Source organism: Ambystoma mexicanum, chromosome 13 (genome assembly GCF_040938575.1).
Source record: "Ambystoma mexicanum isolate Mex_15411 chromosome 13, UKY_AmexF1_1, whole genome shotgun sequence".
Taxonomy (NCBI): domain Eukaryota; kingdom Metazoa; phylum Chordata; class Amphibia; order Caudata; family Ambystomatidae; genus Ambystoma; species Ambystoma mexicanum.
Window position 1 is genome coordinate 20202167 of NC_090938.1, and position 25585 is coordinate 20227751.

At 45.4% G+C, this 25585-nt stretch overlaps 1 protein-coding gene across 1 annotated transcript in view; it reads left to right on the forward strand.

Moving 5' to 3' along the window:
* FRS3 (fibroblast growth factor receptor substrate 3) overlaps window positions 1-25585 on the forward strand; it is a 165607-nt gene that overhangs the window by 60670 nt on the left and 79352 nt on the right. Inside the window, exon 2 of the mRNA XM_069633031.1 lies at window positions 19824-19922. The gene's annotated coding sequence lies outside the window, so the exon portion shown is untranslated. The remainder of the gene's footprint in view (window positions 1-19823; window positions 19923-25585) is intronic.

A 25585-nucleotide genomic window follows, 5' to 3' on the forward strand; every position in this document is an offset into this window, starting at 1 on the left:
TCTCAGGTTCCTCAGTATGTAGCCAGTCGAGAGGTGACGGTACGTAAAGCTATGCGTTTGCTAGGGATGATGGCGTTGTGCATATACTTGGTTCCCCACGCGCGGCTGCGCATGCGTCCCATGCAAGAGTGGCTCAAAAGCCAGTGGTGTCAGGCCAGCGGACAATGGGAAGATCTGTTAGTTGTCTCACCAGCCCTCGTTCTCTCTCTGCAGTGGTGGTCGAGGGAGAACCTCTTGAAGGGGAAGACCTTCACCACCCCTGCAGTGGAAGCCACTCTCACGACAGACGCATCTCTCACAGGGTGGGGGGCTCACCTGCTTCAACAGACAGCACACAGAGTGTGGTCCCCTCAAGTAGCGTCCAACCATATAAACCTACTGGAGCTACTAGCAGTGTTCAAAGCATTGAAAGCCTTTCAGGAGAAACTGCAAGGGAAGACAGTGCTGGTCCTAACCGACAGCACAACAGCAATGTATTACCTGAACAAACAGGGGGGCACTCACTCTCCAGGGCTATCCAAGCTGTCCCAAAACATCTGGATATGGGCTCTCAAACACAAGATGTTCCTGATATCCCAACATGTTCCAGGGGAACTCAATCTGCTGGCAGACATACTCAGCAGAGATTTTCCTCTGCCAGAAGAGTACGAATGGCGACTGCCCGAAGACATTGTATCCAACGTCTTCGCAGAATGGGGGTTTCCAGAGATCGACCTGTTCGCTACTCAGGAGAATGCCCAATGCCAAGATTACGCCTCCAGGTACCCCCAGAACCGATCCAAGGGGAACGGTCTCTGGATAACTTGGTTGGGGAAATTTGTCTACGCTCCCCCCTCCCCCCCCTCCCCGACTCCCCTTCTGAACAAGATAGTACACAAGATGCACCATGAACCAGTCACCATGATTCTGGTGGCTCCCATGTGGGCCCGCCAACCTTGGTTCGCGCACCTGATGGAAATGTCCCTCTCCCCACCAGTCAAGCTGCCCTGCCCGTACAACATGTTGTCTCAGGACAGGGTGGAGACTCTGCACCCATGCCCACAATCTCTGAACTTAACAGCCTGGCTCCTGAGGTCATACAGTTTGGACATCTGCAGCTCCCTCAAAGATGCATGGACATACTGAGGGAGGCAAGAAAGCCTAACACACGTTATTGCTATGCCAGCAAATGGAAACGTTTTGTCATCTGGTGCAGTTCCAAAGGCGTCAATCCCACTGATTGCTCGCCTTCACACATTGTGTTATATCTAACCCACCTGTTGGACTCTGGGTTAGTCTTCAATTCCTTAAAGGTTCACCTAGCGGCGTTGTCAGCCTACACCACGTCACAGCAGAAGGTGTCGTGGTGGAACATACCTGTGATTAAAGCCTTTATGGAAGGGGTTAAAAGAATGTATCCCCCCATCACTCACCCAGCCCCTGGGTGGGATCTAAATATGGTTTTAACTAGGCTCATGGGACCCCCTTTTGAGCCTATGCATAAAGCTAGTCTGAAAGACCTGACTTACAAGACCGCCTTTCTAGTAGCTATCACTTCTATCAGAAGAGTTAGCAAACTACAGGCCCTCTCGGTTTTGTTACAGTCCACAAAGATAAGGTAGTTCTGCGCACTCATCCCAGATTTGCGCCGAAATGTATTTCAAAGTTCCATGTGAACCAGTCAATCGAACTACCCACGTTCTTCCAGAGACCTACTAACATGGCCGAAAGAAGCCTTCACACACTAGATGTGCGCAGGGCAGTCATGTTCTACATGGATAGAACTAAACCACTGAGGAAAACTAAACAATTCTTTGTTTCAGTGGCAGCTGGTAGAGAAGGGAATCCTGTCTCTAAATCAGCAATATCAAGGTGGATTGTTAAATGCATCACACTATGTTACACTCTTGCAAAGAGAGAAATGCCCTTCAAGCCTTGAGCACATTCTACTCGAGGCACTGGGGCATCCATAGCATTCATTGCAAATGTTCCCCTAGAGTCCATTTGCAAAGCGGCAACCTGGAGGTCTGTACACACCTTTACAAAACACTATTGCCTAGACACTCATTCTAAGTCTGATTCTCAGGTGGGACAAGCAGTACTAAGACATATTTTTTCTACTGTTCCTTCTCACAACCCACCTCCATCTCCGGGTACTGCTCGCCAGTCTATGCACAGCATGTGATTCTAAGCAGATTAACAAGCATCAGAAGACATGCATTACTTACCGTAAAAGCATTTCTGATGATTGTAGCTACTTAGATTCAAATGCGCCCTCCCTACCTCCCCGCTCGGGGTGGAAGGAACATAGACTCTTACTACTTTTTCTCTTCATGTACTCACTCACTATAGCCTTGGGCTCCCTCATGGCAGAAAAAATACAATCGGAGGGACCTCGGCACGTGAGGGATTTTGGGTACTACACACGTCACGATAGGGATAGTGTTTCAGACACGCCTATGCTGACGTCCCTTTTCGGTCACCCGAAAGACAAGATGCAATACTCCGCGGTTACCACTGGATATCGGACCATATGGACAGCAGGTGAATCTAAGCAGATAGAATCATCAGAAATGTTTTTACGGTAAGTAATGCATGTCATCTGAGGAGGGCCGAGACATAGCTTTTTAGATCAGCGTCTGTGATGGACGTTGGGATGCCCCGTAGTCTGATATTGTTCCTCCGAGAGCGATTTTCTGCATCCTCCTGTTTGGCTTCCAGTAGGCTGCATCTCGCCTCCAGGGCGGCTATCCGGTCCCTGTCCTGTTCTCCCTCAAATCTTTGGTCGCAGACCTCTAGATTCCAGTTCCGCCGTACGGTGTTCCATGTCGCCCACTCGCTTGTCCAGGACCGTGATCTTCTTCGTGACCTCTTCTGTACTCTTATGTATTTCTTTAGTTAGGGTTGATAGGAAATCTTGCAGGTCGGTTTTAGTGACCATTTGGGAGGGACCATGAGCTGAAGCGGTCCCCGCAGAGGCGGAAATGTCGGTGGAGTCATCTGGAGGATCTCCCTTTTTAGGTCTTTTGGTCAAGATGGCCATTAGGGAGACAATGTCTGATTGTTTGGATGCTTTGCTGCTTTTGGACATGCTGAAGCGGTTGGGACTCTGTGGACGAACTATTTGTGCGGGTCCTTTAATGTCACTTCGTAGGAGCAGAGTTCGGGAGCCCCCGCTGAGTTCCTGACCAGCCAGGCTCGGGCTCAGGAGAATGGTTGCAGGAAGAGGGGGGTGTGGGGGGGGGTGGTTGTGAGTGGACAGATTCTGTCCCCAGCTGGGCTCCGGAGGCCTCAGAGTTTGTAATAGTGGGTCTAGGTGGTTGGAGGAGGGGGAGAGGCGGTGAGCAGGGAGGATGTGTATGCCTGAGACCGACTGAGGCGACCTGGGGGTGCCCAGAAGTAGTGGGGATGGGCCGTAAGTTGTGGTGGGCTCAGACAGGACCTCCGTTCCCCCCCCCCCCCGCTTCCTACCTCACAGGGCCTGTTTAGATGTGGTCTGCGGAGGGGGTTGCTGCGGTGATCCTGTGCCGTGGGTGCTTGAGGCGCTGGGGCTGGAGGACGTGTGGGAGCTCTCCACTCCGGTCCGCCCGCTGAGTCGCGGGTGTAGATGAGCTCGGTTAGGGGGCCCCAGCTGCCGGATATGAGGACTCGCAGTCTGGAGCCAGCACCAGGGTGGTTGTCCGGAGCCCGAACGCTGAGACGGCTGGTAGGATGTTGAAGCCACCGGTGAAGGGAGGGCCTGCGGAGCGTCTCTCCCTCTGTTCCCAGCTCCTGCCGGGTGTGCCGCCCGCGCCCTGCGCCGCGGGCGGGGTGGGGTGAGCTGTAAAAGCTCCGGTCTTCGTGCAGGAGGGGAGCTGGGAGGAGTGCTGGGCTCGAGGGCTCAGAGGGAGAGAATGGATCGGGAGCACCGGTGCTCCGCTCCCAGTACTGCAGCGGTGTGTCTGCCGGCGGCGGGGCTTGCCTCGGTGGTCCCGCTGCGGCTGCTATGCGGAGTGCTGCTCGGGGGCTCAGACGTCGTTGGCCCCAGCCACTATCAGGATCTGCGGGATGGAGTCAGACAGTTGGGGGAAGTGAGCTGGGAGTGCTAGGCGGCATCAGCAGCTTTAGCGCGCCTGCCCCTCCCCCTCATGGAGAAGCCTCTGTAGTTCACCTCGTAGCCGCCATTTTAGATCCGAGCGGGTCCCGGGTGGAGAAACGAGCCGAAACCAGGTAATTCGGCTTCGGAGCAAGTACCCGCTCGAGCGATGGCCGTGGCGAGGGTTCATCTGCAATTACTGGTATTTTTGCTCCATAACGGGGTCTGGCGGTGATGGTAATCGTGTCGGCGCCTCGGGCCGTGCAGGAGCTCCTAGGAAGCCGTACCAGTCATGGCGGCTCCGAGCCACGCCCCCCCCCCCCCAATTCCAGCTGTTCTATTCGGAACTATATAAGTGCCATTGCCCAGAGACACATTCCCAACACGAATACTTATAGAGTACTCTTCCCTGCATCAGACAAACGAAAAGGCATGGGCTTGAAATGGAGATTACGCAGGAACAAGGAGTCTGAGTTATTCAGGATCACCCCGTAAACAAAGCTCCGGTGCCCGATGGATACCCGGCGAGGTTTTATAAAACATACAGAACAATTTTAGCCCCCATACTAACCTTATTGTTCATCTCGTTTGAGGGCTCAGACACTATTTCACCCACAATGGAAGAACCGAAAATGTTACTTTTCCCAAAATAAGGAAAGGATTTAACTAATTGCGGTTTGTACTGCCATATTGCCCTAATAAATCTAGATGCCAAGATTAACTCTAAGGTGTTGGCCAATAGTTTGGAAAATGTACTTCCTATATTGATACACCTGGATCAAACAGAATTCATTAAACAAAGGCAAACACGATAATATCCGAAGGGTCTGCCACATATTGGAGAAGGTGGAGAAGAAGCCGACTCCTGCAGTCCTTGTCACTATAGATGCGGAAAAAGCATTTGACCGGGTGGCATGGTCGTTTCTTTTTGCCACCATGACTGGAATGAGGTTCGGGCCAAAATGTATTCATATGGTTAAGGCCAATTAGAATAACCGCTTTGCAAGAATATTGATAAATGGCCAACTGTCTCCTCCCATTTCTTTACAACCGGGAACAAAGCAGGGGCTCCACCGTTCACATCTACTGTATGCCATACACCTAGAACCTGTACTAGTGAACGTTAGATGAACCGAAGGGATAAAGGGAATTGAATTTGGAGGTACCTCGCACAAAATGATGGCTTACGCGATGATAGGTTGACTATGGTAACAGATCCCAGTAACACTTCATTTACTCACCCGAGAATTTGCTAAATTTGATAAAGCAGCTGGCCTAAAAATAAATTAAACTAAATCCGAATTCTTGAATTTATCATTATCTCCCTCAGAAAGCCAGGTTTTAAAGTCGCAGATACACTTTAGCTAGGCAAAGGAGTGGATTAAACTGCTGAGTGTGAACATTACTCCCACAATTAAGGGGTTATACGCAGCAAGTTATCCACCATTGTTAAAAGGCATAGTCGAAATGGGGTCCCCTCACTAGTTCTTGGCTGGGAAGGATAAACTCAGTGAAAATGGTCACGCTCCCCAAAGCCTTATATAGCTTTCAAGCGTTAACCATTCATGTTCCAACAGCATTTTTCTCAAAGGTTACAGAGAACGATATATGCATTTATTTGGAAAAAGAAAACTCCAAGGCTAGCTTTTAGTACACTGATGGTCCCAACTGAGCAGGGTGGGCTAGGCCCCCCTTACTTTTTGAAATATTATCAAGCACAGATAAGGGTTATAAAGGATTGGTCAACAGGGGAGCAGGACAAAAGACAGAGGCAGATGGAACTAGCGGTAGGGGACTCCCATCTCAGGGATGTGCTGTGGCTGCCAAAACATGATCGACCTGCCAACATTCATGCGAGTGCAATCACTAGCACAGTGAAGGAAATGTGGGATAAAGTGGTAAAAAAAATCTACTGGCAACTTTCCCATCCCCCTAAGACCCCTGTTCCAAAACCCACAGTATACCCCGGGACTAGATCCCAAGTCATTCAGGGGATGGAAGCAGGCTGGTTGTGAGACACTGAGAAACTCCCCAAGTCATTTGTACAACGAAAACAAGAAATGGGGTTGCAGGAATCTAGCAGATTTCAATATTTTCAAGTGGGGCACTGGATTCTAGCCCCGCCAGTAAAGGCAGCGGCAGTCAAGGAATTAACCTTGTTTGAGAAATTTGGAACATCCAACCTGGAAAACAGAGCTCTCATTTCAAATGTATACAAAGAGTTGAGTGACACAAAAGTAAAGGGGTCCATGAAATACAAACATCGATGGCAATTGACACTGGGGGAGGAGGTAATAGATACTGATTGGGAGGCTTTATGGAAAGCAATACCTAAACTCACTAGATTGATCCAGATCAGAGAATTCTGATACAAACGGATGGTGCAATGGCACTTTACCCGGTTAGATTAAGGAAAATGAAATCTTCCATTTTGCATAAATGTTGGCGGCAATGTGGACAAAGCGGAGACTGGGAACATATATGGTGGAGCTGTCCGGGGTAAATGCAATATTGGGCTGAAGTAAATAAATGTATGGTAGAAATATTTGCTGTGCAAGAACCATGCCCTATACGTACATGTGTGTTGCTGCTACATGACGAGTACTTTAGACAAAAATCGACACCAGTTTTGAACGTATATGTTGTATTGGAACTTGCTTCTTTTTTGGTGATAGGCGACTGATTTGCCTCGTCTTACAAAGTGGTTCTCCAAAGTGTGCAACTTTTTGCCATTGGGATGGGTGACATATGCTATACAAGGGAATTAAGTGACATTTAAGGAAGACTGAGGGATAGTGCTTTGTTTTCTACAAAAAGACTATATTGTGATCCTCTTCCCACAAAAACTGCATATTGGGAATAGCTTGAACATGCAGCTATCATCGAAATTCATTGGCTGACGTGCACAGTACTAATAGTACTAATTCTGTATACACTCTGCACTTGTTAGGTTCTATGTATTCACAGCAGATGTAGAAACGGGAGGTGGAGGGAGGTGAGTGGGGGGGGGATTGTACGGTGTGTAAGAAATGCCAGAAAATCCAGCACTGACTCAATCTAAAAGCAAACAAAGACAAAAAAAAATGTTTTGGGGTAATAATGAAAACATGGACTTCTGTGGGAAGACGGTGGGTATAATATTTTGCTGACTGGAACCTCCAGACGGCAAATGGAGTGATAGAGGGGGTTGTTCCACCATCAGCGACCTGGAGAAGGGGAGGGGCAAGCTCAGTCATCGACTACGTCTTTTTTCCCCCTGGCATTTCTGAGAGTTGTCATCATCTTCAGGTCATAGAGGGAGAGGAGGGCAACTATGTGGAGAGAACACTGTGGGAAAGAGCTGGGCTACCAGCAGCCAGTAGTGGTCCATAACGGTGGGAATAGATTGGTAAAGTACAGAAGGGACGGAATACACCTGAATAGTATGCTGCTGAGGTATAGGGTTAAAGAGTGTGGGCACATCCTGATGAGTGGCTGCAGCCCAGGGAACTTGTTGGATTTTTGGTGGGCAGTCGATAGTGCGGGAAGACAGGCTTAGCAGCGCTTCCAGTTCGTGCCCATGTGTTTGATGAGGTGGCCCGTGCAAAGAAACGGGAACTACGCAGAACGGTGATGTACGTGGGGGCTGAACACCTTGAAATCGCTGGTTATAAAATAAGGGTAGGTTTCCTGAGGAAGAATTATAGGAATTGCTCACAGGGACTTAGAGCCCTTCTGCCTCCAAAAAGATGGAGAATCGATGCTTATTGCATTGTTAAATAAGAGCTTGCATAATTGTTGGGGCTTACTAAATAAGAGGACAGCCCTGCAGGCTAGCCTCCAAGGGAATGCAGTCTCTGAGACAAACGGTAACCACTTGCACAGCTCTACAAAAAGGCTCCTACAAAATCGAGCCTCAAGATCCCGGACACACCATGGGAAATGTACTGCTCTGAAAATAGTATAGCATAATTAATTTGTAGGTCATCCTCCTTGAGGGCGGCTATTCTAATAGCCTGACCTCTCGGGTCTTCAAGGGAGAGGTGGGTATGTGGTGAAGGCTCCTATCCCACCTTTTCCGTAACATTCTAAAGCAGAAAATATTCCCACCTTCCTGGAAAACCTCAATAGTATTACCTATTTTCAAGGGGGGAGATCGCACGGAACCAGTGATTACCGGCCAATCTCCCTCCTTGACATGAAAAGTAAGATATTTGCGGGTTTGCTGTTGGGTGACTTGGAACGAGGGGGAAGGCAAAACAACATTCTCTCAAGGTTCCAGACAGGTTTCCGGAAAGGCCTTTCAACGAGCCTGAACGGTACAGTCTTGGAAATCCTGGGTGAAGGCTCGTGGGATAAGGTGGGGCTACTGTTGTTTGGAGCCTGGATAGATTTATCCAGATCTTTTATTATGGTTAATAGGGATTGGTTGTGGGGCAAGCTGGAAAATTGGGGGTCCCGAGCCCGCTTTTGGCCATACTCTCGAGTTTACATGAGGACATTTCCTTGAGGGTGAGGCTGGACGCAATGGGACACCTATCCGAGGCAGTTAGGGGTGTAGAGGGGAGTGAGGCAGGGATGTATGGTGGCACCACTCCTCTTCAACCTATATCTGGCAGATCTGGGGGGAGCATTTATTTATTTATTGGGATTTTTAAAGCGCGCATCAGCCCGGAGGCATCGTGACGCTGTTACAGCAGGCGTGTTAGATATAGCAGTGGAAAATATATCTGGTTACAGTAGAGCAAAGGTGCAGTTACATACAAAGTAAAAACTGTGGGTACAGAACAGGCAGTATTCACACTTACTTACATTTGTCAGCGGGCATAAGTGTGTCAGTTGAATAGTGTGGTCTTGAGTGTTTTGCGGAATATGGAGAGGGACGTTTCAGCATGAAAGGCAGTAGGGAGGGCATTCCAGAGTTTGGGGGCTTGATGGGGGAAGCCTATACCTACAGCTTTGGCTCTTTTGAATGAGGGTATGTGCAGAAGGTTGGTGTGGTGTGTCCTTCTGGGGCGTATGGAGGTGTCACGGTTAATGGTATCGGAGAGATAGGAGGGGGCGGTGAGGCTAAGGCATTTGTGGGTTAAGTGTCTTGAAAGTTATTTTATCCTTATCCGGAAGCCAGTGAGCCTCCCTCCTTGCTTGGGTGATGTGATCTCTTTTGTTGTGTTATGTTACTTTGCATTTATATAGCGCCTTATGTACCATTGGCATGGTCTCAAAGCACTGGTAGTTTGAACGCCCTCGGGAACTGAAGTTCAGGTCAGTATAGAGAATAGAGAGAGTCAAAAAGGTGCGTGTGAGCACCGGATATGTGTGCAGCTGGTGTGGCATTCGTGTGATAACCGCTTCTTAGCGGTAGGTGTGGAGGTTTGAAGGATCAGGAGTATGTGTTCGTTCTGTCAGGTTGTTATCCAGACCGAGTGTGGCAGCGTTAGGCCTGAGAAGAAACGCCTAGGCTGGAGGATGTGTAACCAGCAGTGTTTAGTTAGAGTGATGGGGAGTATGAGGCAAAAGATGGTATGAGAACAGCTATACCGAATGGTGTCATAGTATCGCTGTGTTCTATTTGGGTGGTGATGTAAAGAAGAGAGTAAGCGTGGAGATGAGATTATGGTGGTTTAATTAGGTGCTTGAGATTTTGGGGATATTGAGGGCTGCTCTGTGCACGTTTTTCTGTACTGTCTGAAGTCTGTTTAGGTTTTTTTTGCAGAGGTGCCTACTAGGAGGGCGTTACAGTAGTCCAGCTTGGCGCCTATGGTATCTCTGGCGATGGAGAGGCTGTTCTGTTTGGTTAGGTATGGTTTGACAGCGTTTATTAATTTGGTGGTGTGGGCGGAAGCAGAAGACATGGCATTAACCTGTTTGTCCATAGATAAGGTGGCATCTAGATATACTCCTAGGGTCTTTACGGAGGAGGAGACTGGGATGGTGGTATTTCAATGGAGAAGTTGACATATTGGGAGTGGGGGGGGGGGTTTGTTCAGAATTTATTGTGGACCAATGATGATGATCTCGGTTTTGTCTCCATTGAGACATAAACCATTTGTGGCCATCCAAGACTGGACGGTGGCGTACATTTTAAGGAGGGCTGTTGAGTCGTGATCGTAGGAACCTGTGAGGGGGGGAGGACTTGAGTGTCGTCAGCATAGTTTGTGTAGATTATGCCGAGGGAGTCAAGTTTGTCAAAAAGTGGCTTGGTGAACAGATTGTAGAGTGTCGTCACTTGGTTATGTTAATTCCAATTTGTTTATTCAGTATAGGTTCTGGATACTCCATACACTTGAAGTTTCAATAAACAAACTTTGTCTCCCAAATTGTCTCCCAACACGTGTTTCCCCATGACTTTAGCCACGGTTCCTCAGGGGAGATTCTAAAGAGATTCTAAAGTGAAAGGCAGAAAGGCTTCGCTCTAGATAGGAACTCAAGCCGACATTGGCTGCAACATCTGTTTTTTTCAAAAATATAAATCTAAAGGCTTCCATTCGAGCAGAACCTGTGCACAACTTCAAAATGACAGACATATTCGACAAAAGGGATGCAGAAGCTGAAGAGCTTTTCTTAAGGCATAGACAAACAGGAGTAGTAATAGCATCCCAAACATCAATTTCATTAAGAAATCTTTTCGAAAGATTGGAAGCAGCATCAAAGAAAGAACTGTCCAAATGGTGGGAGATTAAAACAATGAAGATGTACATGGAGGTAGGGAGGATACCTCGTGGATTAAGAGTTTGCATCTTCCCATCATTTGAAGAAGAGGACACAGAAGCACTAAAGGACTGGGAGGACTATTTAACAGAAATCTCAAAAGGTTTGATGATAAGGATTATTAATCATTCTGCCCTGATCCATGAAAAAACATTAAAGGAAATCGAGGAACTTAAAGAAACAATAGAAAAATTCAATTTACCAGAGCTGACATTTAAAAACTACCAAATACTAGATGAATATCTTAACAAATTTACTGAAGAGATCAAGAACAAAAAACAGAAAACCTTTATAAGGGATGAAATAGACTACAAAATTGGCAGAATTTACACCTATCAGAGGAAATATGACACTAAAGGAAACACTAAATTTAAAACAAAAACAAGTACAGATAATATTACCACACCAACAGAATCGTCAGAAACTGAAACGAACAGCGAATCAGAAAAAGAAAGTAGTTCCAAACCAAGTACATCAAAAGACTTGCTAGGCCCCTCGTCTTTTATTGAAGAATTTCGGAGACACAAATCAACAAATCGACCATATACCCAACGAACAATGTTCCCGAAACCATCTCTAAATCTAAACGTTGGCGGAAATACTACAATAGGTTCCACAAAACCAAGAGGGGAAAGAGAGGAGGATCGAATAAACACAGGTATAGGACAAAGAGGAATGCTAACGAGATCCAGGAACAGAGAAACCAGAGGGAACCAGGAAATCTAGTCCTAAACCTTTCCAATCTAAATATTGATGAATCTCTCAAGACAGCACTTAATAGAGGACTGAATTTCTGTCCAGCCAATAGGACGGATTACTTCCAAACACAAGTAGACCTTTTTAAATTTTGTCGGAAACTAAAACTTAGAAAATATTTCGCAGAATCACCTATGAAACTCAAAGAATGCAATATCCAAGACATTTCACCCCTCACTGTGGAACTAGCAGAAGGATCAGTAAACATAATGAATTTAACAGAAACGGATTTCTCATTGGATACCTTCATGGCGGAACAAAATATAGATCCGTTCCAGACTGAGGAAACACATTTAAGATCTAAATCGAAATTCATACCCAATTTAATGGAAAATAATGCCATAGATCTTTTTCAAAAAGCTGTAAGCAATGATTTATGAAAAAATACCTTGAAAACAAGCAAACCAACATCAAATACAATTTAACGAAAGCTGAGAAAAAGGCAATAGATACACTCTCCAAAAATGAGGAAATAGTTGTGAAGTCAGCTGATAAAGGAGGGAACATTGTGCTTATGAAGAAACAAGATTACATAACAGAAGGAACCAGACAACTAAAGGACACCAAATGTTACTCAATACTACAAAATAACCCAATTAGAGACCTACAAGCTCAATGGAATCAAATGGCAAAACATTGGGAAGAAATGGGCCTACTGACGGAAGAAGAAACAAAGTATTTGGTAATAGACAAACCTGTCATGCCAACAATATATTTTCTTCCAAAAATACATAAAAAGTATAAGACGTTTCCACCATGTAGACCCATCATTAATGGGATAGGTTCTTTAACAGAAAGAATCTCAGAATATATAGACTTATATCTACAGCCCCTAACAACAGGGCTAGCTTCTTATTTACGAGACACGAAACACGCGATACAACAAATGGAGTGTATACCGTGGGAAGCAGAATATTTATTTGTGACGTTGGATGTGGTGTCACTTTACACCAGCATCCAACACACAAAAGGAATGGAAACAACGGAATTCTTCTTGAAAACAAGGTCTATTTCATTTCTTAATCAGAATAATATGATTCTAGAGATGCTAAACTTCGTTCTGTCAAACAACATTTTTTTGTTTAATCAAGTCCTATATAAGCAGGAACAAGGAACTGCCATGGGGGCGAAATTTGCCCCATCATATGTGAATTTATTTATGGGCCATTTTGAACTAATCCATGCCTGGCAACATGAGGCATTCATAGAAAATAAAATTGTCTACTAGGGTCGTTACATAGACGATATCCTTGTGATATGGCATGGAAACAAAACAAGCCTCCTGAAATATATTGCCTATCTTAATGACAATAATCATAATATCAAATTTACAGAAAAAATCAGCTCAGAAGAAATAGAATTTTTAGATCTACAACTGTACACAGATGGTGACAAGATACTAACAGACTTGTATATCAAACCCACAGCAGTCAACAACAAGCTACATGCACAAAGCAACCATCCAAAACACACCATAAAGAACATCCCATATGGAGAAATACTTAGAATAAAACGCAATTGCAGCTTGGATACCAGGTACCAAAAACACCTAACAGATCTAAAAGAAAACTTTATACAGAGAGGATACAAAGAAGACTCTCTTAACCATGCAATTCAGAAAGCAGAAAAAGTAACAAGAACCAGCCTATTAATTGAAAAACGAAAAGTAAAGAATAAAGAAATGAAAACCCATTTCATTACAACATTCAGTAGTGAAATATACAACATAAAGAAAACTTTGAATAAACATTGGAACATTCTATTCACAGATGATACACTCAGCACCATTATTGAAGAAAAACCATCAATGGTATTTAGAAAAGCTCCAACTCTGAAAAAGAAATTAAGTCCGAGTCATCTAAGGAACCCAGTAAAGGACTCCTTGAGTAGTTTTTTGAAAGTGCCGGCACCAACAGGATCCTACAAATGCAGCAAATGTTCAATTTGTTCACACATGATAAATGGAATCAAACAAATTAAATTACCCACTGGAAAAATGATTGACATCAAACAATTTATAAACTGCAGAAGTCAATATGTAATCTATGCTATACAATGCATTTGCAACAAGAAATACATCGGGAGCACGATAAGAGAAATTAGAATACGGATATTGGAACATCTTAGAGCAATCAAGAACGGGGATGCAAGGTACCCAATGGCCATACACTTTGCAAAAGAACACCAACAATCAGACATCAAGGACATCAAAATCATTGGACTGAAAAAAATCGAGCAACCTGAAAGAGGAGGAGACAGAGAACTTATATTAAGGAGAATGGAGTCAAAATGGATTTGTATAATGGATACATGCCAAACTGGTCTAAACACAGATCCAGAGATGGCAAACTGGTTATAAAAACACTATTGATTGTATATGTGCATCATCCTAAGTACCTCTCTGTCTACCACTGAAAGCATGTATAAGCAACTTGTTGTTCATTTATACATAGAGCCTATATACTCTATACCACATACACTGAAATATAGTAAATGGAAAGCTGGATCCAACGTGTTGATGCTATCACATACGCATAGATACAATAACATTTAGAGACACAATTAAATTAAAGAAGACATTAGTGTTAGCTTAGGGCTTCTTTGAAAATTAATCCATTCTTTTGCAAAATAGCAATGCAACCTGAAAATTATTTGTACAAAAATGAAGGCTACAACATAGAAACACAAAAAAAAAAAAAAATTCAAGATGGCCGCCGCACGTTTTTTGACGCGTATGACGTCATCGCGGCACATTACGTGATGACGTCATCACGCGACGTGCTCCGCGATATATAAACAGAAGCAGAATTGAGGTAAGATGCATCCGGGAACCACGGATGCACAGAGGCAATCGTACCGAGAGAAAGGAACATCTTTGAATCTACACACAAGGTAAACTCTATAGCAATTTAAAATAATTTTCTCTAGAAGTGTAAAGGGCTACCTCATAGAGGGTGCATAAATTCAATCAAACTGAATACCAATGCAAATGCAGAATTTATACTAGTAATAATGGACCAATACTAAAATGCCATTCTATATAGGCTAGGAAGGACACAGCACACTGTATAGGACAGCAAAGACAGCTTTGCTGTTCAGAAATATAACACATTAATAGCCAGTATTAGAATGTGAACCAAAGCATATGAGCTTTGTGCATTTTTCTTATAGGGGAAAAAAAGAGAAAAAAAGAAAAAAAGGGAAAAAGAACAAAAGGAAGACAAATAGAGAGCCGATGAGAGAGAAAATTGAATACCAATCAATACTGAATCAGAATTATGAGAAACATGACAAGGGTGAGTGTATGTCCTCTTCTCAGATAGAAGTGGTTATGAAACTAGAGGTTTAATGCACTTAAGTCTCTGTTTATATACAATGTATGAACTTGGGTTCTTTTTTCACTTTAGAATCTCCCCTGAGGAACCGTGGCTAAAGTCATGGGGAAACACGTGTTGGGAGACAATTTGGGAGACAAAGTTTGTTTATTGAAACTTCAAGTGTATGGAGTATCCAGAACCTATACTGAATAAACAAATTGGAATTAACATAACCAAGTGATTGAGTAATTCTTCCCAAGGAGCGCACTAAAGGGTACCAACTTTATTTCTCGGAATTGTACATATATTGCTGCAGCCACAATACAGGCACCCCTGGTGCAGACCCTTGGCCATCTGAGAAAGGAACCAGAGAGGCACAAAGGCTTCGCTCTAGATAGGAACTCAAGCCGACATTGGCTGCAACATCTGTTTTTTTCAAAAAGATTGTAGAGTGTGGGGGCAGTGCAGGAGCCCTGTGGCACACTGCAGTGGATGGTGGTAGGGGTGGCGTTAGCTGTGTCTGAGAAGACTTTCATAGCTCTGCCTTCTAGGAAGGAGGTAATCCAGGAGGTGGCGTGGTTAGAGAAGTGGGCCGCGTTAGTGAGGTGAGAGTTTTGTGATCTACGAGGTCGAATGCGGCAGAGAGATCTAGTAGTAGTAGGAGGGCTGATTTACCAGTGTCCATTATTGTGGTGATTTGGTTCTTTACATCCAGAATGGCAGATTCCGTGCCATGCCCTTTACAGAATCCTGATTGCCCTTTTCCTAGGATTGAGTGGGTTTCGAGGAAGTGCTTGATTTGGTTGTGGGCCGCTTTATCAAGGATTTTGAGGAGGAAGGGGACGGTTGTGATGGGGGCGATAGTTGCTAGGGGATGAAGGGTCTAGGGATGGTTTCTTGAGAAGGGGAAGGACCCAGGCGTCTTTGAGGTTTGCAGGGACTATGCCTGACGACAATGATGTGTTGATAAAGGCTGTGATCAGTGGGACCAGTGAGTTAGCCCGGTCTTTAATGATGTTAGGTGGGCATATGTCACCTTTGCATGTGCAGGGACTTCAGATTCCGAGACATTTCTGAATGTGAAGAGAAGAAGAGAGGGCTTGTGTGTGGTAATGGGGGGGTGGGTCGGCCTTGCCTGAGATAGATAAAAGATTACGTTGGGTTTGTATTTTATCTTGGAAGAGTGAGATTTTATTAAGAAGTGCTTCCTGAATACTGTTACACCTAGCTTGGTGTTTGGTTATTTCATCAGGGTTAGCAGGAGGAGAGGTGAGATCCTTGAAGATGGAGAAAAGTTCCCTAGATTTAGAGTTTGACTTAAATATACGAGAGTTAATGTTATTGGATTTGGCTGTAAATATTGCTTTTTTGTAGATAGATGAGGTTCTTTTGAAGTCATCTTTGGTGGCCTCACAGGGGTTGGATTGCCAATTGAATAGGGCAGACTGTTTGTCTGCACGGAGGGCCAGAAAGTCCTCAGTGAACCATTAGTTGGAGTTCATGGATTTTCTTCCTTTTTTTGCTTCGATGGGGGCAATGGTGTTGATGGCTGTGGTAAGGGTGCGTGAGTAGATGTCTGCCAAGACCTTTGGGTCATTGGAAAATGGTGGTTTAAGTTCTTTGATGTCTAGGAGGGGCCGCAGGTTGTCTGCTGTAAGTTTTCTAGAGCTTCTTACCATGGCAGGGGGTGCATGGGATAGTGTTTTGGTGGGGATGGTGGGGTTGGTGATTTTTTTGTGTCTAGCCTAGGTCTTTGAGGTTTTTGGCAAGGTCTGCAGCAGCTTTATCTCTAGAGTCTGTGAGACCTAGATTGAGGTCGCCGAGTAGGAGGGATTTGGACGAGATTTTGAGATTGTTGCTTAATGCGTGAAGGAGGTTCCCTTGGAACTCCATGGGTGTTCTGGGCGCTCTGTATATAATGTGAATGTTTAAGGTGTCATTGGCTGATGTGGGGAGCTTGACTGAAAGAAGGTTGCTATTACCTTCCCATGTGTGGTTACACAGTCTGACTGGGAGATTGTCTTTGTGTATGAGTGCAACACCACCTCCTATGGCTAGTTTTCTCTCGTGGCGAAGGATGGAATAGCCTAGAGGGAGGGCAAGCTTTATACGGGGCCGGATGCCTCATTGAGCCACGTTTCAATGATGTCCAGTAAGTCTAAATTGGATGTGACAGTAAGGTCATTGATTTCAAGGGCATGGGCTGAGATGGATCGGGCATTGATAAGTGCGCATTTAGGTGCTTCAGTGGCTTTGGTGATCTTAGGAGAAGATGAGTGAGTGTGGGTTGTGGTGCGGCCTGAGGTGGGTGAGGATGTGGTTGTGTCTTTTTAGCTGGTGATTGCTGGTTTAAAGGATCTCACCATATGAGAGCCTGTGCGTTGAGGAGGGGTCTGAGATGAGGTTGCTGGGTTACACTGGGGGTATTTGGTAGTAGTCTGGTAGGAGGCTTTGGTGCGGTGGCATAGTGAGTGATTTCTGTGGATGGTTGATTTAGGGAAGCTGAGAATGGGCAGCGGGAGGGTGCGCATTCTCAGTCTTAAGTTCGTACTGTCTGTGTGAGATGTGTGGGTTTGAGTGAGTGTGATATACGATGTGGTGGAGTTTGTACGTTTTTTGGACGAGTAGGAGGTCTGTGAGAGAGGTGGTGTGGGGTGTGTGCAGGGCATGGTAGCTGATGCGGGCAGGAGGGTTGCTAGTGTGATCTCTAGTGTCAGGAGTTGTAGGGGTGCGGGGGGTAGAGAGGTGTGTGTTGGTACGTGCGCCTGAGGAGTGTTTTGCGTGGGGTGGTTGGATACATTGGGTTAGGCTGTTCATTGGTTTGATACATTTAGCAGGCAATGGTATGGCGGCTGGATGCACTATCAGATAAGGGGCAATGGCAGAATGCACTACACAATTGACAGGCTAGATGCAACTGTTAAATAATGGCAAAGGCAAAATGCAGTACACAATTCACAGGCTAGATGCAATTATTCGATAATGGCATAGGCAAAATGCACTATACAATCGACGGGCTAGATGCAACTGTTCGATAATGGCAAAGGCAAAATGCAGTGCATATGTTGACAGGCACTGTTATAGTGGCTGGTTGTAGTTGACTGCTAATAGGCAGCACAGTGACAAGAAATAGCAGACCGTAATCTGGTGCTATTTACTTTGCTGGGCAGCATGGGTCAAGGCTAGCGTTAGTGATGCAATGAGGGAGAGACTGCGAGTGGGCCATGGAGAGCAGAGGTGGACTCGTCAGCATTGGCTAGACAAAAGATTGGCCTTCGTTAGGTGGCTGGCCTACGCCGACACATCTGTCCTCCTGGACCGCACTGCCATTGGCTTGCAGCACCTTCTAAATTCTTTGAGGATTTATGTTTTGGCCAATGATTTGTCAATTAACCCAGAGAAGTGTAAGATAATGATGTTTAGGAGGCCTGGATGTCGGGTCCCAATTTTCAAGTTGACACTGGGTGACCACATGATTCCAGTGGTGACAGTGGTAGCATATCTGGGTTTCGCTCTCTGTGCATTCTCTTCAGTCACTCCAACCCAGTTGATCTTTGGCGGAAAAGTTACACAATTAACAGCAGAGATGTGCAGAGTTTCAACCCCATTTTGCAACTTCTCAATACTGCCGCTCATTAAGTCCTATGTCGGCACGATAGTTCCCACAATTCTTTACGGGATGGAGGTAAACCCACAATCTTGGAAAAGGAATTGGTGAAGGGCAGAGTGCCAAATATGGAAGAAGGTGTTGGGCCTTCTGCATAGTCTGCCAATAGCAAGCCTAAGTGTTAGGCCTTCAATCATTGCGGGTCGTATGCTGAATGGAGGCCGGTCTCACACTTTAGACTTATTTTGACTTCAAAAGCTGATTCACCATATGAGGTCATCAATGGGCACTTGGCTCGGCACCCCTCAGTGTTCCTCTCACAGTCTGTAGTGGAGAGCTATTTGATATGTGGACATCAGTGGGCACTTGGCTCGGCGCCCCTCAGTGTTCCTCTCAGTCTGTAGTGGAGAGCTATTTGACTGCATGTGAAAGTGATATGGAGACCCTATTGGCCAATCCCATGAAGGTGAAGGCCCTAATGAAACGCACAGATTGGATTGACACTGTGCGGGTGCTGACTCTGGCTAAATCATTCTCCACACATGACAAAAAGGTGGGGTATTTGCCCAGGTACCTGAGACAATCCACTTGAGGGTGAGGTGTGCATTCTTAAGAGTACGGCTGAACCTCCTCCACAAAGGGGAAGTACTGTTCGACCGTGATAAAGCCTGATATCCCCAAAAAAGTTGCCCACAGTGTGCGTCTCCTGGCCTCCAGACCCTCAGGCATAACCCACAGTGTGCGTCTACTGGTTTCCAGACTCTCAGACATATTCTGGCTGAGTGCAAGGATACTTGGGATCTGAGGATGAGACTCTTGGGCCAATTTGTGGGATCGGAAGACCAGTTATTGTCAGAAATGTTCTGGGAGAAGTTGATAGCTGGCCATGAGATTTTGTTAACGACCAAGGTTGTGCATCTCCTCCAAGCTCTCAGCCTTCTGTAGACTTTAGGTTTAGACAGTATATCCCCCACACCTGTCTCTGCCCTTCCCCAGACCCATCAGCTATGTTTGTGTCCCCTTAATGCTGTACCAACTGTTTTACAGTGTGTTTACCTGTATTTTTTTTTTATTGTAGATATGGTTGAATTATGAATTGAATGTGTGATTTTAAGAAATATGTGACAGAAAATGAAGTCTCGATATTGAGTCTAATGAGTTATTATGGTTATGTTCCGTTGTTTTTGCAAAATATTTGTATTGTACTCCAGTATTCCTAGAAACTGTGAAAATGGTAGCAAAATTATATTGGAATGTTTCTTTTTCCTTTCCTTTTTTGTTTCTTTCTTCTTTGTTTTATCTTTCCTGTTGTGTTTATTGTTATATGTGAAAAGCCGAGGTTCAACTATGACACATTAATACAAAAATACATTTTATAAAATGTCCCATCTCTACGTAGACTGGCGATAAGAACACGCAATAACCTGTGCTCTCGAGGACAGGAGTTTCAGTGGAAGAGATGGCTGCATTGTCCTTCAGCAGCTGTGCAAGAATACAGGTATTGACGTTAACATGGCCGGGGGGTTGTTATTTTCTTTGGAATGCGGTGATAAAATGGTGGATGTTAGATTTGTTAAGAATTTAACATGTTTGCAATGTTCTGAGAGTTCCTGCTATTCTCCGGTGTATGAAATGTTCCTTCTTTCGAAACATGCTGTCAGTAACTGTCCTTCGTTCCATGATAAATGGACTGATTTACAATCGGCATCTCCTTGATGGGCGGAGCAAGCCGTCTTGATGACTAAATACGTATGAGTGCTTTCATTGTATGGGAGTGATTGCCTCATTGCCTACCGTCCATTACGTAATACCAACACGTGTCCTCATTTCCAATGGAAGCACTCAAATTATGTAGGTTGTGTTTCTTGTTCCAGCGATCTTCTTAATGTGTATATGGTAATAATGCCACATATTTGGAATTAGATAAACTAGCTGTTCACAGCAGATCATGCGCCGATTCAGTGTGTGTTCAGTGATAAATCTTGCAGATCATCACTGATCCCTAGCCTAACGTCTCCTCCCATGTGTTTGGGGGTAGGCAGCCACTACCTGATCCTGACCCTATGGGTGATATTCTGATGGTGGATCATATGGGAGCAGATGGCTGTCAGGGGAGAGTGGTGACTCCACAGGGAGAGAAGCGGTATACTTCTCTTTGTTGTACCGAAAATCCTTTAATTCTAGAGTTCTTGATGCTTGTTGCCATTACTCAAAACCACCTGATTGTAAAACTCTGAAAAACACTTTTAAACAGAACCCTATGCAATCTCCATGTATACATAATGACCATGGAAGAGGTGAAACATCTGATTTTTTGGTGATTGTATTTCAAACACAACTGTTGAACAATGTGATCCAAAATCATTTGAAACTTATTGGAACTCCAAGTCTCAGAAAGCTCCAGGTACGGTGACGATGTGCAGTCTAGTTGTTGTCAGCCCAGTCAATTACGTGGGACATTTAAATCCCCCGATCAGCTGTGGATAAGGGGATGACACGGAGAGCGTCAGGAACAAGAAGAACAAGGAAAGAGAGAGCAAGAAGGCTGCAGAGATCGGGAAGCATGATTGGGGGCAGAGGAAGACCTACGGAGGGCCATGGGGAGCATGAGAGACTCCCGCCAGAAGCAGGTTGGCATCACTCAGAACCAGATTGAGCAGACAGCGCAGAGTGGGGCTGGAAGAGTGGACACAGTCCTGTGGAGCAGCGCAGGTCTTGGTAGCGAAGGCCAGAAGATCCGACGCAGAGACCCAGAGAGACTCTGTCCTTAAGGGCAAGTTGGCCCATCGCGAGCACATCTCAACCGATGCACGGTGAACCGGTGAGTCAGCCTGGTATTGAAGGGGGCCCTGGGACATGCAAACATGCTTGACAGCATTGTGAAAGTACTTTGAATACCGACCAAATATAATTGAACGAAAAAGGCGAATATGGTGTAATTCTCCTGACGAGATGTCAGTTGGGGGAAACCTGTGACCAGTATTGTCTAAGCCAAAAGATATTTCCCAAAGAACAAGAGGGGCAAATGAGGTGCAGTTCTCCTGACATAAAAGGTCTGTCTGGAGAAATCTGGAACACGCATTGCCAAGAGACATTATAAGAGAGATTGACAGAAGGCGCTTGAAAAAGCAAACCTTTATATAAGGGATGCCAATGTGCGGGAGTTTGGTGCAAGTGCTAATTGAAGTTAACAAGGGTTGTTGCCCTGACGAGTTACAACTTTTAGAATATCGAAGAAGAGAGTGAATGTTGCAGAGAAGCCTGATACGGGTATCTGGTAGTGAAACACTTTTGGAAAGAGTACCTGGCAGGAGAATACACCAGGGGATCGAAGTGAACCACAAGGGGGATATTCCTGGCAGGAGAGTACACCAGTATATCAGGATTGTTTTCAGTTGAAGTTGTGAAGTCTCCTGGCAGGAGAGTGTACTGGGAAACTTACTTTGAATTGGTGTTTTGAAAAGAGACTTGGTCTTATTAAGTTCTTGTTCCAATTGTACATTTTGTCAACGAAAAGCTTTGAAAACACATGCGTTTTTCCTTGCCTTATGCGTACCAGAATTATGAAAGGAACATTTGTTTTTTCATCCTGAGGACATTTGTAGGTGAAAGATACATTTATAATGCCTTTAAGATACTGGTCTTGATACAGGAACATTGTGAATAACTTACCTGAAGTAATCCAGGGGAAGGAGCCAACCCTGGATACAAGAAGTGTTTTTGTTGAAGTGTGAAGATGTGTGAGTTGTTGCACTTTTCTATTAAGTTGAATTTTGAAGCACTTGCCTTGCACTGTTTGCTTTTATATGCTAGTGTGAGGGTCAGATTGAGTTTGAACACCAGGTCATCCTGCTTTTGTTTTAATTTAATAGGAAGGGGCATTCACGTTAGGATAGGGAAAGTTAGGCCTTCATCCATACCCATTTTTCTGTTGATAAAATGCCTAATATTGAGGAAAGTACCTCTTTGTGTCTGCTTCTCTTTGCTGACCACTCGCAGTTCTCCCCCTCCTCCCCCTGCCCCTCCATTGCACTGCCTCTTCTGGTGTTATCAGAGCCACCAGTCATTACTGACTGCTGTATGACCGGAGGGGGGAATGAACAGATATCTTTGAGGAGGAGGGGTTTGCAAAAGGAGATAAAAAGGGAAATATTTAATTGTACTAACATTTAAATTGTACAATGTTGATTTTTAATTATCACTTCCAATACATGGTTCGAAATTTAGGGGAGCTGGGAGCTATTTAGCTCCTGCTTATAGCCTAGAAGAGCAGGGTTAGCTTAAAACCAGCTGTTATCAGGAGCTACTTTTGTCTACCCAGGCCAACTGATCCTGAACAAAAATACCTATGTGAATTCAACTCTGTGCATTTAGGACAATCTATAAATAAACATTCAGACACATGTATGCAACATTTAGAGCATAAGGGGTCATAAATAATGGCTACAATGATATGCTTGCATTTTTTGTGGAAGTTAGATTTGCGGAACACTGTGTCCTAGCTCCTTGTTCCCCAGTGCTAGCTCCTGGTGACTGGTTAATGCTGGTTTCCCAGGAGCTGCTTCTAACTCCTGCTTATCCAATCTTAATTTCCAGCCCAACTGACCTATCTCCAATACGCATTTCATCGCCAAACCAACGGCTTGGCCAATTTGCTGAATCCAATAACCTCCTAGACCCAGCACAATCAGGTTTCAGACCACTAAGGGGAACAGAAGTATCCCTAGTCTCCATCTGGGATGACTTAAAAAGAACAGCCGACGCAGACGGCTGCACGGTTCTCATCATTCTAGACCTTTTGCAGCTTAAAATAGCATCGATCACAGGACAGGCTACAAACGCTAGGAATCAAAAGCACAGCCCTCTCATGGATCTCCTACTTCATCTCTAACCGGTCGCAAATCATCCACCTTGACCATTTCCCATCCATATCACGTCCAGTTTGCAAAGGTATTCCCCCAAGGAGCATCCACGCCCCTGCTAATCTTCAACTTCTACATACAACCCATTCCCGCAATCATCTGTTCGTACAATCTTACCTGCTGCAACAACGCAGACGATACCCAGATCATCCTCCAAATCCCAAATTCCGAAGGATCCGGCAGCCCAGACCTGTCATCATGCCTCTCTGATATTGATCACTGATGACGACCAACCACCTCATCTTCAACCCAGGGAAAACCGAAATCCTACTCTGCGGGAAAACATCTCTCATCCCCCAAATGATCCCTTGGCCCGAATCACTAGGACAAGCACCTGCACCTTCAAAAGTGGTCAAAAACCTTCAATGCAAATTCGACTCAGATCTATCCCTCACCCAACACACCACCAGCGTATCCAAAACCGGTTTCTTTCACTTACGTATCCTCAGGAGGATTTTCCCCTACCTCACCTATCCCCACTGCTTCTCAGCCATCAACTCCATCATCCTCTCCAGCCTTGACTATGCAAACTGCCTCTACCTTGGAGCGCCTGCATCCCAAGTACGGAAACTCCAAAGAATCCAAAATGCGGCAGCACGCCTGCTCATTAACCTTCCCGCCAGAGAACACATCAGCCCTACCCTGAGAGTCCTCCACTGGCTCCCTATTGCTCGACGCACCACCTTCAAAGCCATGTGCATCACCCATCGCACAATCCACAACACTGGCCCTGAATTCCTGCAAGACAAAATTGTCCCTTACCAACCTTCCAGGAACCTCAGATCTCGAAATGCATTTCGCCTAGTGATCGCACTGCATAGCTCCATAAGACTTGGCGGCTCCTCCTTCTCCGTCCAAGCGCCAATCATCTGGAATTCCATCCCCTTACACATTTTGCAACATCGAAAACCTCTTGAAATTCAGGAAGGCCCTTAAAACCTGGCTCTTCCCAATACTTTCCTAAGCCACTGCACCCCGTGAACACACCATTAATAAACTCCACCGTTTTTGATCATAACTCAGGGGCCGGCAGCTCTCGCAGCGGTTTCACCTGGCACACCACCACATACCGCTCAATAACCCAGCCTGCCGACTAGAACTCCAGGTACACCAGCAGCTTTCGTTGTGGCATTCGTGATCCATCATACACAACATTCCAACCCAACAAGCACCCGAGCAAAGCCAGCAGCCTTTGCGGTGGCTATACTTGCATCATACTCACTGCGCCCCTGCCCACCAGTCCACATTAGAGACCACTATCAATGAGATAAGTGGCCCTGGTTAGCACACGCACATCATTAACTATTCACTGCCACTTTTAACCCTCACCGCTCATTCTGGGAAGCTCCCAACAGTAACAATCCCCCACCACAAACCTATTCCCCAAGCTAGGTACATCAAACCATCGATGACTGTTACTTTACAGATACCTACTATACAATAGGCTGAAACCTACAACCTTCAAGCCTAGGCCTCCTTCACCTACACGAATCTAGGGGGTAGCCCCCTCCATTTGTACGTTATATGTCAAGAACTCCTTCACTGCGAAACCTGGGCCATCTGCCCACCATACAGGATTCTCAGTCTTAGGTGCACCCTCCAAGTTGGCTTACTATATGACGAATCATACCGCAGTGCGATACCCAGGGCTCTCTACCTTATAAAGAATACTCAAATCTAGGTGTAGCCTCGACGTAGGTTAGCCATATCTTTAAACCTTTGGCACTACGAAACATAGGCCTTTCTCCCACTGTACAGGATCCTCTAATCTAGGTTTTGACTCTGTCTCTGCTGATCATACGCCGATACCGGCTACAGTAGGAAACCTAGGCCCATCGCTACAGGACTCTCAATTCTAGACCCGGACAAATAAGCAATCTTGCAACCTGTTGTACGTATAGCTCACACCACTAGTGTGGACACAGGCCGCAAGCACGGCCAAACATCCATGCACAATAGAACACGTCTACGGCTAAGCACATCCGGCCTAGTGTCACACATAGCCGTCCAGACTGAAACACCTGACGTACCACAACACTTCTACCACTGGCATACAGCGACCACCACCTGAAAAGAACCCGGTATAGCTGGCCTTAAACAGACTCTCTTGACAACAGCATTCTATCTCTAACCTTCAAGATCACCCGCCCACGTGTCTGACCTCTTCTGGGCTGCTTAGTCGAGCCTCGCCAGCCACCCAAGTCTTAGAATGGCAAACATTCACATACGCATCTAAGCC